This window comes from Eschrichtius robustus, chromosome 2, assembly GCF_028021215.1.
Source record: "Eschrichtius robustus isolate mEscRob2 chromosome 2, mEscRob2.pri, whole genome shotgun sequence".
Classification (NCBI taxonomy): domain Eukaryota; kingdom Metazoa; phylum Chordata; class Mammalia; order Artiodactyla; family Eschrichtiidae; genus Eschrichtius; species Eschrichtius robustus.
The window spans coordinates 174755373-174769789 of record NC_090825.1 but is presented as its reverse complement, the minus strand read 5'-3'; positions in this window follow the sequence as shown (position 1 = coordinate 174769789).

Below are 14417 nucleotides of genomic sequence, written 5' to 3'. Positions count from 1 at the left end.
AACCAACAGATTTAATGCAATCTCTATCAAACTACCCATGACATTTTTCACAGAACTAGAAGAAATAGTACTAAAATTTATATGGAAACACAAAAGACTCAGAAATGCCAAAGCAATCCTGAGGAAAAAGAACAAAGCTGGAGGCATAACCCTTCCAGACTTAAGACATACTACAAAGCTACAGTAATCAAAACAGTGTGGTACTGGCACAAAAACAGACATATAGATCAATGGAACAGAACAGAGAGCCCAGAAATAAACCCACACACCTACAGTCAATTAATCTATGACAAAGGAGGCAAGAATATACAATGGAGAAACAACAGTCCCTTCAACAAGTGGTGTTGGAAAAGCCGGATAGCTACATGTAAATCAATGAAATCAAAACACTCCCTCACACAATATACAAAAATAAACTCAAAATGGTTTAAAGACCTAAATATAAGACATGACATCATAAAACTCCTAGAAAGAACAGAGGCAAAACATTCTTGGACATAAATTTTCTTATATCAGTTTCCCAAGGCAAAAGAAATAAAAGCAAAAATTAACAAATGGAACCTAATCAAACTTAAAAGCTGTTGTATAGCAAAGGAAGCCATCAACAAAATGAAAAGACAACCTATGGATTAGCAGAAAATATTTGCGAACAATGCAATCAACAAAGAGTTAATATCCAAAATATACAAACAGCTCATACAACTCAATGTCAAAAAACCCCAAACAACCCAATCAAAAAATGGGCAGAAGATTCAAACAGACATTTCACCAAAGAAGACATATAGATGGCCAACAGGCACATGAAAAGATGCCCAACATCGCTAATTATTAGAGAAATCAAAATCAAAATCACAATGAGGTACCACCTCACATGGGTCAGAATGGGTATCATCAAAAAGTCTGCAAATAACAAATGCTAGAGGGCTTCCCTGGTGGCGCAGTGGTTGAGAATCTGCCTGCCAATGCAGGGGACATGGGTTCGAGCCCTGGTCTGGGAAGATCCCACATGCCGTGGAGCAACTGGGCCCGTGAGCCACAATTACTGAGCCTGCGCGTCTGGAGTCTGTGCTCCACAACAAGAGGGGCCACGATAGTGAGAGGCCCACGCACCGTGATGAAGAGTGGCCCCCACTTGCCACAACTAGAGAAAGCCCTCGCACAGAAACTAAGACCCAACACAGCCATAAATAAATAAATAAATGAAATAAACTTTTAAAAAAAATTTTAAAAAAACAAATGCTAGAGAGGTTGTGGAGAAAAGGGAACCCTCCTACACTGCTGGTGGGAAAGTAAATTGGTGCAGCCAGTGTGGAAAACAGTATGGAGAGTCCTTAGAAAACTAAAAATAGTGCTACCATATGATCCAGCAATTCCTCTCCTGGGTATATATTTGGAAAAGACAAAAACTTTAAGTCAAAAAGACACATGCACCTCAATGTTCATAGCACTACTAATTGTAACAGCCAAGAAATGGAAACATCACAAGTGCCCATCAACAGATGATTGGCTTAATAAGATGTGACTATATATATACATGCGTGTATACACACACACACACACACACACGCACACATCTCACATATAATGGAATATTACTGAGCCATAAAAAATAATGAAATATTGCCATTTGCAGCAACATGGTTGGACCTAGAGAATATTATATTTAGTGAAGCAAGTCAGTCAGAGAAATACAAATATTATATCACTTATATGTAGAATCTAAAAAATAATACAAATGAATCTATATACAAAACAGAAACAGATGCACAGGTTACCAAAGGGGAAAAGGAGAGGGAGAGAGATAAATTAGGAGTATGGGATTAATAGATACAAACTACTATACATAAAATACATAAGCAACAAGGATTTACTGTATAGCACAGGGAACTACATTCAATACCTTTTAATAACCTATAATGAAAAAATATGAAAAAGAAAAATATATGTATAACTGAATCACTGTGCTGTACACCTGAAACTAACACAGCATTGTAAATCAACTATATTTCGATTAAAAAAAAAAGTTGTCAAAGCAGTTCAATGCAAAAAAGATAGCTTTTTCAACAAACAATGCTGGATAATATGCAAATAAATAAATAACTTAGAAAACTTAGACCTTTACTTCATACCATATACAAAAATTAACTCAAAATGTATCATACACCTAAAATGTAAAAGCCAAAACTATAAAAGTGTTGGGGGAGAAAAAAACATAAGGGAAAATCTTTGTGCCCTCGGATTAGGTAATGATTTCTTTTTTATTATTATTATAATTTTACTTAAAATTTGGTATTTGTTAATTACAACTTATATACTCTTTTAATTTTATAAATAATTTTCAACAGTTTAGAAAAGAGATAATATTTGAAAACAAATGTGAAAATAGTTTTAATTTTTGATTTTTCACATTTAGTATATAGTTTTTATGACAGTATCTTCAAATTTTATACATTTTGAATAAACCACATTTTATTTTATTTTTTTAACATCTTTATTGGAGTATAATTGCTTTACAATGTATTTTACTTTCTGCTGTATAACAAAGTGAATCAGCTATACATATACATATATCCCCATATCCCCTCCCTCTTGCATCTCCCTCCCACCCTCCCTATCCCACCCGTCTAGGTGGTCACAAAGCACCGAGCTGATCTCCTTGTGCTATGCGCCTGCTTCCCACTAGCTATCTATTTTACATTTGGTAGTGTATATATGTCAATGCCACTCTCTATGTTCCAGCTTAGGTAATGATTTCTTAGACATGACACCAAAACACAAACCATAAATGAAAGAAATGACAAAACAGGACTTCATCAAAATTTAAAATTCTTGCCCTTCAAACCATACTGTCAAACAAATGTTAGCTTTGAAAATGAAGACAAACGTATTTAAGAATCATGTATCTGCTAAAGGACTTGTAGCCAGAATATATAAAGAACTCTTACAATTCAATAGTAAAAAGACAAATGATTCAACTTAGAAATGAACAAAGGATGTGAATGAACATTTCTCTAAAAACATACAAATGGCCAACAAACACATGAAGAGATGATCAACATCATGAGCCATCCGGGAAACGCAAATCAAAACCACAACGAGATACCATTTCACACCTACTACGACAGCTAACGTAAAAAATCTGATAATACCAAGTGTGGCTGAGGATGTGGAGGGACCGGAACCCTCATACATCACTGGTGAGAATGTAAAATGGCACAACTACTTCGGAAAACAGTTTAGAAATTTCTTAAAATGTTAAATATGGAGTTACTATATGACCCAGCAATTCAGCTCCTAGGCATATATATGCCCAAGAGAAATGAAAGCATATTCATACACAAAAAGTTGTACATGAATGTCCGTAGCAGCATTATTCATAATCACCAAATGCTGGGGAAAAGTCCAAATGCCCATCAACTGATGACTTGATAAACATGATACATCCAAATAATGAAGTACTGATCAACCATAAAAATGAATGAACTATTGATACATGCAAATGAACTTGTGCTAAGTAGAAAAAGCCAGACACAAAAGACTACAATGTTGTATTATCTCATTTATGTGAAATTTCTACCAAAGGCAAAACTACCTTGACAGATCACAGATCAGTGGTTTCCTGAGGCTGGGATTAGGAGCAGGACTGATCTCAACAGGCACAAGGGAAGTTTTTGGGGTGATGGAAGTGTCCCCAAACTAGATTGTGGTGATGGTTTCATGCTGTATGAATTTATTAAAAGTCGTTGTACTGTTACAAGAGGTGAATTTTATAGTTTGTAAATCATAGCTCAAAAAATCTGGGAGGGCTTCCCTGGTGGCGCAGTGGTTGAGACTCTGCCTGCCAATGCAGGGGACACGGGTTCGAGCCCTGGTCTGGGAAGATCCCACATGCCACGGAGCAACTAGGCCCACAACTACTGAGCTTGCGCGTCTGAAGCCTGTGCTCCGCAACAAGAGAGGCCGTGACAGTGAGAGGCCTGCGCACCGCAATGAAGAGTGGCCCCCGCTCGCCGCATCTAGAGAAAGCCCACGCACAGAAACGAAGACCCAACACAGCTAAAAATAAGTAAATAAATAAATAAATTTATTTAAAAAATCTGGGAGATGGACTTTCCCAGTGGTGCAGTGGTTAAGAATCTGCCTGCCAACGCAGGGGACACGGGTTCAATCCCTGGTCCGGGAAGATCCCACATGCCACGGAGCAACTAAGCCGGTGTGCCACAACTACTGAGCCTACACTCTAGAGCCTGCAAGCCACAACTACTGAGCCCACGCGCCACAACTACTGAAGCCCGCGTGCCTAGAGCCCATGCACCACAAGAGAAGCCACTGCAATGAGAAGCCCGTGCATCACAACGAAGAGTAGCCCCCGCTCACTGCAACCAGAGAAAGCCCGCACGCAGCAACGAAGACCCAATGCAGCCAATAAATAAATAAATGAATACAATTTTTAAAAAAAATCTGAGGAAAAAAAATCATTGGTGGGGCTGGAAGAGTACGTTCCAAAAACAAGCCCTAGTTCACCAGTCCAGAAAACTCCATCATCTCTACAGCAGCTGACAGTGGAATCACGCTGTATCTGCTGTGACCAGGAAAACTGCTTATACTCAAGAGGCCGCTGAGTCAGGACACTGCCAGCCAAGGCAGAAAGCTGATGCCACTGCTGCTGGCCCCAGAAGCACCTCGGCAACCAACCTGGCTCTCCCTGTCACATGTGGCACTTCCAAATCAGTCATGATTAGCAGAACCCAAGTTATGTCCAGAAACTTCCCTGCATGGGATTCTGGGGAATACAGTTTTTAGCTTTCTAGCTTCCGACTGTTAGAATGGGGTTGGGATCCATCATCCTCCAGGCAGCAGTGGTTGTCCTAGTGGCTTCTCTCAGGTAGCATAAGTTCATTTGTGCATATCAATAGTTCGTTTTTATGGCTGAGTGGTATTCCGTTACCTGGATGTACCACATACATCCATATGCATATCTTCTTTGGAGAAATGTCCATTCAAATTCTTTGCCCATTTCTGAACTGAGTTCTTTGTCTTTTTATTGTTGGCTTACAAGAGTTCTTTGTATATTCTGGTTACAAGTCCTTCATGCTGTTTTAATGATTATAGCTTTATGAGGTGTTTTGATTTTGGCAGGACAAGACCTCCTTTGTTATTTTTTTCTTGCAATTGACTATCTATGTAAACTATTTTTTTAATATTTATTTATTTTACTTATTTATTTTCTTTATTTTTTGGGGGGGGCTGCGTCGGGTCTTAGTTGAAGTACACGGGGTCTTCATTGAGGCGTGCACGATCTTTCGTTGTGCCGTGCAGGCTTCTCCCTAGTTGTGGCGTAAGGGTTTTCTCTCTCTAGTTGTGGTGCGCAGGTTCCAGGACACGTAAGCTCAGTAGTTGTGGTGCGCGGGTTTAGCTGCCCCGCTGCATGTGGGAACTTAGTTCCCCAACCAGGGATCGAAACCGCATCCTCTGCACTGAAAGGAGGATTCTTTACCACTGGACCACCAGGGAAGTCCCTCTATGTAAACTTTAAAACCAACCTAAGTTCCATAAAAATTCCTGTTGGGATTTTTATTGAAATGGCATTTATATTGATTAATCTGTGGAAGAATAACTTCTACAATGTTGATCCAGCCTTCTCATTCATTAATATGATGTCTCTTTCAATTTATTCATGTCTTTTCTTTAGTAAACCTTAATAATTTTGTTTCTTGGCCACATCCCGAGGCTTGTGGGATCTTAGTTCCCTGACCAGGGATTGAACCCGTGCCCCCTGCAGAGAAAGCACGGAGTCCTAACCATTAGACTGCCAGGGAATTCCCTAAACGTGAATAATTTTACCTTTAACTATCTCGTATAATTTCTGGTCAACTTAATTCTAGTTTATAGTTTGTGTTTCCATCGTGGATGTGATTTCTCCTTTTTTCTAGGTGGTTAATGTTGATACATGGGAAAGCTGGGTTTTTTTGTGTTAATATTATAACTAGACACTTCACTGTCAATGTATTTCCCAAAACATATCGGCTTTTTTTTTTACAGAGATGAGCATATATCTTCGGCAGTATTTTTTTACTTCCTTTTCAATATTTATCCCTCATCAAGGAAATACATACAGCTAATTATACTGTACAAAAAATGCTCAAACTCAGTAGAGAAATACATGTATTTTCTCAACGGTTCTCATCCTGGCCTCACTGTTCTCTTAACAGCTGTTCTTTAAGAAATGAAAAGCTACTAAGTTCAGAAAGACTTTTTTTTTAATATATATAAATTTATTTATTTGCTTTTATTTTTGGCTGTGTTGGGTCTTTGTTGCTGTGCACGGGCTTTCTCTAGCTGCGGTGAGCGGGGGCTACTCTTCGTTGTGGTGCGTGGGCTTCTCATTGTCGTGGCTTCACTTGTTGCAGAACATGGGCTCTAGAGCGCAGGCTCAGTAGTTGTGGTGCACGGGCTTAGTTGCTCCGCGGCATGTGGGATCTTGCCGGGCCAGGGATCGAACCCGTGTCCCCTGCTTTGGCAGGCGGATTCTTAACCACTGTGCCACCAGGGAAGCCCAGAAAGGTTTTTTTTTTTTAAACTTATTTTTTAATTTGTGGTAAACACAAAACTTACCATTTCATGTTAATTTACCATTTAAAAATACATACTTCAGTGGGATTAAGTACATTAGATTGTTGTGCATGTTGCAAAACTGAAACACTATTCACATTAAACAACTCCCAACACCCCCTCTCCCCTGGCAACCACCATTCTACTTCCTGTCTCCATGAATCCCACTAATTTAAGTACATAATAAGAGGGGGAATATTTATCTTTTTGTAATTGGCTGATTTCACTGAGCATAATATCCTCAAGGTTCATCCATATCATAGCATGTGTCAGAATTTCCCTCCTTTTGAAGGCTGAATAACATTCCATGGGACCACATTTTGTTTTTCCATTCATCTGTCAACAGACAATGGGTTGCTTCCTTTTGGCTACTGTGAATAATGCTGCTGTGAACATGGGTGTGAAATCTCTCTTCCAGTCCCTGCTTTCAATTCTCTTGGATATATACCCAGAAATAAGATTACTGGGTCATATGGTAATTCTATTTAATTTTCTGAGGAACCAGAGAGGCTTTTAAATGATTTCTCAGTTTATCAATCTCAACAGCATCCAACAATATTTGAAAATGCAGCTGTACACACACAGGAGACTATCTATAAATCATGCCTGGTTGGCAAATGAATTCATGAACCCCCAGGCACAGCGACTCAAAGTCCTTGACCTTTTGGGAGCCTTGGGTCCTGCTGACCCTGCCTTGCTTTTGGAAACCCTCTGCTTCCTTGGCCTCCATGATGTCACACCTTTCGAGTCTGCCTCCTCCATCTCACTACTCTTTTTCAGGCTCCCTTGTGAACTCCTTCTCTGAAAGCCAACAATGAATGCTGAGCAGTGACTCTGGAATCCCTCTAGCTGTCAGACTTGAACCCAAGACTCTGCTGCCAGCTCCTCCCTGGAGACTGTCACCTTGGGAACCATGGGCTGTAGGGGCACAGGGTAAAGGGGCTTCTTGGGTGGACCCCTGCCCCCTAAGACTGGCCTCTGCAAAGGCGCAGCGGGCTGTGTTGCCATGATGGATGCAGGCTGCGGAATCCACAGCGATGTCATAAGAGCCAGCCTCAGGCAGGAATGTTTTGGATGTCTATGCTGGAGACTGCTGTTCCTCCTGTGGCTAGGCTGGGGGGCGGGGGTGACCACAACGGATGAAAAGAAACTGGAGACAGGAGTAGGCACCGCCTTCCTAACGACAGAGAGGGGTGAACGTGTGTTGTGGGTGGAAGGCAGGGGCTGGGAGCCCAGCTATTTCAGCTTCCACCAGGGATGAATCTCTGCACGTGGGTTGGGGGTGGGCGCCGAAAATACCAGAAAACAATTCTTTACTAACACGGCCAACAGGACCCCACGTGATCTGGCCCGCACCACCTGTCTTGTCTCATTTCCTTCCACACCGCCCGCTTTTCCTCATCCTCCAGCCCCAACCGTCTACGTCACATCACTCTCTTCTCAGACGCTTCTCGCTCCCTTTGCCTGGTCAACTCCTACCCACCGTTCAGAGAAGCCTTCCCCGACCACCCCGTGATTCGGGGGGGAGCCCAGTGCCTCCCCATCGCTGGTCACTCCCCGCCCTCCACTCGGCTGCAACTGTGCTTGCATGAATATCTGTCTGCCCAGTCCCAGGAGGCCACGTGCCCCGCAGACAAGCGCGAACAGACGTGAAAGTAACCTGGACACCATGTCCTCGCCCAAGATACTGAGTTCAACGAAGGAGAGACCTCACCCACCAGTATTGAAAGCCAGTGGTGGCGGGCTCCTTGGGCCCTGGCTGTGGTTTGGTGAGGCTCTCAGACAGACTAGTTTGAGGGTTGGGCCCCTCAGAGACGACCCAGGGGCTCTGAGCCAGCTTTGGGATCCCTGAGGTCCAGTCAAGATTTTTTTTTTGGAGAGGGGGACACTGTCTCTCTGCCTGGACGCTAGGCTGGAAGTATGTGTGTGTGCAGGTGGTCACTCGCTGTCAGAGGCGCCTGGTCCCGGAGGGCAGGGGTCTAGAGGAGCAACAGTTGGACTGAGTTGCCTGCTTGCTGGTGGGTCTGCTGCTGTCCTCTGCTCTCTGGGTCAGTGCATCTGTCTGTCCACCTGTCCCTGTGTCCTTTCGCCATCAGTGAGCCCCTGTCTTTCTCACCGTATCCCTCATGCCTCTCCCCTCACCGCACTCTCCCTCGACTTTCTCTGCCTGCATTGAGACAGGCTGGGACCTGGGACCCTTTGCTGCAGTGCTTGCACCTGGACACACCTCTCCTTGAGCAACAAAATACAAGGAAGCCATATAGGACTAAAAACTGCGTGCATAAGCAGGTGGGGCAAATTATGAACAACAAGATACAAAAAGACCAAAACCCCTCACAGTACCACCAAGGGGGTGGGCCGACCACCTGAGCCACCCTTCGCACCCGACCCCTGGACCCACACCATATAAGGAACCAGCTCGCCACCCCCTCTGGGGGCAAGAAAGGGAACTTGTAACTTGTTTTTTGCTCCTTCCTGCTGCAGCAGGGGCCGCAATAAAGGCTTGCCTGAATTTCCCTCATGCCTCCTATCAATTTCTGTTGATTAAGGAAGCCAAGATCCCTGGTTGGTAACACCATCAGTGCCACACACCCGCCCCTGTGCCCGTCCTCCCCCGTCTTTCTCACCTACCTGGGGTCTGGGCCTGCCCTCACACCACCGCCGTTGGAGCACGAAGCGGGATGGCGAGGTGTACCTGCTGGCACGAGGCCTCCTTCGTCAGAGAGGCGCCCATCACTGTGCACGAGATGGTCTCTGCCACGGTCATGAAGTACGCCAACTACATAGCGCTTGGCTCCAAGCACAGGCACACTCTGGCACCTGCCACGCCACATCAGGTACCACGAGGAACGCGAGCGCGCTCACCAGGCCTTCCTCAAGCTGCCCTCCTGCGCCTGCGCACCGCCCCGCTTCCCCCTCCTGCACCTGCGCGCCACTCCTTGGCGCCGCGCCTTCCCTGCTGCGCCTGCGCACTGCTCCTTCCTTCCTGCGCCTGCGCACCATTTCTTCCCTCCCGCCCAGGGCCCTCGTTCCCGTATGTGTCTTAGGCCGGTTTCTTTAAAGCTCCCCAAATTCATGGGTTTGAATCTCAGCTCCACCACTACCCGCGTGTTCTTGCTCAAATCACTCAGCTTCACGCATCAACATGTGTACATTAAATTCGTGCGATTTTTTTTGTGAAAAAAAAAAACTACTTAGCATCACTGTGCCTCAGTTTCCCCATCTGTAAAATGGGGTATTATAGATAGATATAAATAATATTAAAATTTTAAAATTTATATGTGAACAGATCCACTTTATAGTTTAAATTTAAAATGTATTTCTTATACTGGCATTTTTACATAAATATATTAAAATGTATAATAGCACCTAGCACAAAGATTTGCTACAAGGATTGCGTGAGTTTATGCAGAGCAAATAGATCCTGGACTTCCCTGGTGGCTCAGTGGTTAAGAATCCGCCTGCCAATGCAGGGGACGCGGGTTCGATCCCTGGTCCGGGAGGATCCCACATGCTGCGGAGCAACTAAGCCCGTGTGCCGCAACTACTGGGCCCACGTGCCGCAACTACTGAAGCCCGCACGCCTAGAGCCCATGCTCCGCAACAAGAGAAGCCACCACAATGAGAAGCTCGTGCACCGCAACGAAGAGCAGCCCTCGCTCGCCGCAACCAGAGAAAGCCCGCACGCAGCAGCAAAGACCCAACGCAGCCAAAAATTAAAAACAAAAAAGAAGACTCAGGAAGTCTTTCTTAAAATATAAATTAATTAATTTTAAAAAATAGCTCCTGGCACACTAAGCATTGCATCAGCATTAATTATTCTTCTTACAGTTGCTGTTATTAATTATGTCTCTTCTCCAGCGAGTCTCATCCATGGCCAGGTCGTTCTTGATCACCCTGACTCCCCAAACTCACCACCCAGACTCACTCTCTATCACACACCCTTTTAAAATTTTCTGCCCAGCCCTATTGGCCGCCTGCTAGCATGGTTGTATCATTTATTTGTTTAGTTGGTCAATTCCATGAGGGCGAGGGGCTGGACTGCCTTGTTCGACGTGGGCCCCCAGGATCTAGGATAGCACTGGCCCCTCAGGTGTGTGTTCAATGAACAAATGCCCATTTTCCAGATTCGGACAGGGGATAAGAGACTTCCAGGGGCTTGTGCAGTCAACGTAGTAAAGTATCCAGTGAGTACACAGTGATCCGGAGAAAACTGAAGCATGAAGGGGGTGGACTAGCCAGGGCTGGGGTTTGAAATGTTAACATATGGTGGCCAAGGAGAGCCTCTATGAGAGAGAAATTTCAAGAAAGACTTCAATGAGGTGGGGGAGGGAGCTACATATCTGGTGGAAGGTGCTCTAGGCAGAGGTAATGGGGCAGTGTTAGGGCCCTGGGGCAGGAACGTGGCTGGCAAGTTGGAGGAACAGAGAGGAGACCACTCTGGCTGGAGCAAAGTGAGGGGGTGGGGTGAGTGGAAGAAGGTGAGGGCAGGAAGGGGACATGGCCTCGTGGGCTGCGGGGGCAGGGGAGGGGAGGACCTGGGGCTTTTACCCCGAGGGAGCCTTGGAGGGCTGTGGGCAGCCCAGAACCAAACCTGACTCAGGTGCTCACAGGAGCCCTTCGGTGGCTTCAGGGAAAACAGACCGGGTGGAAACCTCAATTGAGGTTGAGATGAAGATGCTTTGGACCTGGATGGTAGTGGGGGAGGGGATGAGAAGCGGTCAGATTCTGGAGGCAGAGCCTTGACAGATTGGGTGTCTGAGAGAATGAAAGGCGCAGAGGATGGCTGAGATTTCTGGCCTGTGCAACTTGCAGGATGGAGCTGCCATTAACTGAGATTGTGGAAGGCTGGGGTAGGGGATGACATCAGGGATTCTGTTTGGGCCGTGTTGAGTTTGAGATGCCTGTTAGACGGGGACACAAGGAGTGGGCAGTTGTAGCCGAGAGTCTGGAGTGGAGGGGAGAGGCCCCACCTGGCTCAGAGGGCATCACCTGGTTCTGCCAAGATGAATGAATGGTGAGCCATCTTGAATTTTCAAGTTAATCCAGACAACAGCACAAGTAATCGCGTGTGTAGGCATAGCTGAAGCTACGAGGATGTTCACCCTGACATTTTATCTAATAAAAGTGGAGGGAAAAAAACAACCCACCTAAGTGTCAAACAATAAGGGTTATCATTGAATGATGATCGGGTGGCACAGGGCTCCCTGATGGACATGCTGCGGCAGGTGAAGCCCACCACGTTCTACGGCGTCTCCTGGGTTTGGGACAGATTGCTGGATGACCTGAAGACCAGCCAGCTGGCCTTGACCCCATTCCGGAGGAAGACTGACCAGTGTGCCATGGGGCTGGGGCTCAGGGTCAACAAGAGGCAGCTGTCTAGGGGAGGCTGGGGCGCAGGTGCCCACCGAGGTGCCCGCCTGGGCCGGGAAGGGAGTCCAGAGAGATGGCAGGTGGATCTGCATGTGGCCCGCCTGGCCCCTAGGAGGCAATGGGGGTGGGGACCCAGCCCCCCAGGGTCGAGGCGAGAGTGACACGTGACCTGAGAAGGGGAGCCCCCGGGCTGGGGAGCTGGGTTTGGGGGCTGCTGGTGGATGCAGGGGCGGCTTGGGAGCTCCCTGACCCCTCAGCCCCAAACAACAGTGCCCGATCAACGTGCACACGGGAGTGCCTCAGGATGCGCTGACCAGCGAGGCCATCCCCTTCTGCCGGCAGCTCAGGAGCCTGTCCAGCGGGCTGTCGGACGTCGTTTACGACGGAGACCCTGTGGTCATGGAGTTCATTGGGCAGGCAGGGCATTGACACCGTGAACGTGAAGGTCACCTCAGTGCCAAGATCCTCAAGTGGACCATCCTCGAGCTGGGTGAGCGGGTCCAGGCAGGGTCGCTGTGCCCGAGGCCCTGGCGTGCTTCTTAAAACACCATCTCCCTGGCGGGGACCCCCGGCATCTGCGTTTTAAACCGGTGCCTCCGGGGAGTCTGACACGCAGGGGAGGCTGCGTCCACGACAGGATGGAAGTTCTCCTGGCACCTTGGGATGGGCCTATTGCACCCCTCTTCTCGGGGCTCCTCAATCAAGGCCTCCCGCCATTCCGATGCCACTTGGCCCTCTGTATCCTTAGAGCAGACTCGGCTGCTGACACCTCGTCCTGTGGTGATGGGGGCTCCTGTTAGGGGTGGAGGGAAGGCCCCACCTGGAACTTGGTGCCTTTACAGGGGTGACCATGAAACTGAAGAGGGCTGTGGTGCCCAAGGAAGCCTAGCTGAAACTGAAAGATTTTACAGGGAATATAACAAAGACTAGGGGCCGGGAAAGCACTGTGGGCTCCTTTCCTCACAGAAGTGACTGCCAGCACCCCCCATCCCCTGCCCACCCGTCTCTCCTGTTTGATGATAGAGGAGCCGCCTTCTAGAGGGAAGGAAACTGCTCCCAGCGAGGGACCCGGTTTGAACTAAGATGCCCCTCTCTGGGGAAGCGTTTTAAATGTAGAAGAATAATAACCTTGGTTTCACTAGAGCAGTGGTTCTTACCTGGGTGATTCTGCCCCTCCTATCCCCACCCCAGGAGACACTTGGCAACAACATCTGGGGACATCTGTGGTTGTCACAGCTAGGCAGGCAGGTGCTCCTGGCATCTGGTGGATGGGAGGCCAGGGGTGATGCTCAAAACCCCACAGGGCCCAGGATGGCCCCCCTCCCCAGGAAGGATTGCCCGGCCCGGAAATGTGCATAGTGCTGGGGTGGGTGAGGAGTTTCACGTTGAGGGCTCCGAAAGAGACAAAAACGGACGTGATAAAGCTCATGGGTGTCTTTACTTTGAAAAATACAGTTACTCTTTCAGTGAGAGGTTGAGGGGTTGCTGCACCCCTTTTGAGATAGTGCGGGACACCTCCTAGTGTTCACAGTCACCCTGAGGTGCATCTGAGGAAGGGATCGACCAGCTCCCATTTATACAGTGAGGGGGCCTGGCTGGGTTCAGGGGTTCGCACACTGGACTTGTGGTTTAAAGGGCACATACTAAATGCCACCCTGCACCCGACCCATAGAAGAGGTAAGAATTCACTGGTAGGCGTGATCATGCTGCAGAGCAGGGCCTCTGGCTCAGATAGGGGAATGGGGGGGGAGGGGTGGGCACGGCTGAAAGCAAGGCTCAGAGGGAGGCTGATAAGGCCGTCACAGCCCAGGACACACTCAAGGGAACCCTCCTTCAAGAGTCGTGTTTACAGACTTCCCTGGTGGTGCAGTGGTTGGGAGTCCTTCTGCCAATGCAGGGGACACGGGTTCGAGCCCTGGTCTGGGAATATCCCACATGCCACGGAGCAACTAAGCCCGTGTGCCACAACTACTGATCTACATTCTAGAGCCCACAAGCCACAACTACTGAAGCCCATGCGCCTAGAGCCCGTGCTCTGCAACAAGAGAAGCCACCGCAATGAGAAGCCCGCGCACCACAATGAAGACCCAACGCAGCCAAAAATAAATAAATAAATATTAAAAAAACAAAAAAAAAAAAGAGTCGTGTGTACAGACAAGGAACATGAAGCGTCCAGAGAGGCCAACATCAGGAGACAAGAGGCTGACACAGAAGAACTGACACCCAGGGAAACAGAGCTATTTCCTTGGAGGGGGACTAGGAAATCACATCCAAGAGAGAAGCTAGGGGAGTTGGTTAGAGCAGTTTGCAGTCTGACGGGTAAAGGACTTGGAGGCCGTCACTTCTGTACTCACAACAAGAAGAATGCTGAAAAGCTGAGAACTGATGACACTTCTTGGGTCCGTCAGTGAGTTGAGGTCGCAGAGCAAACC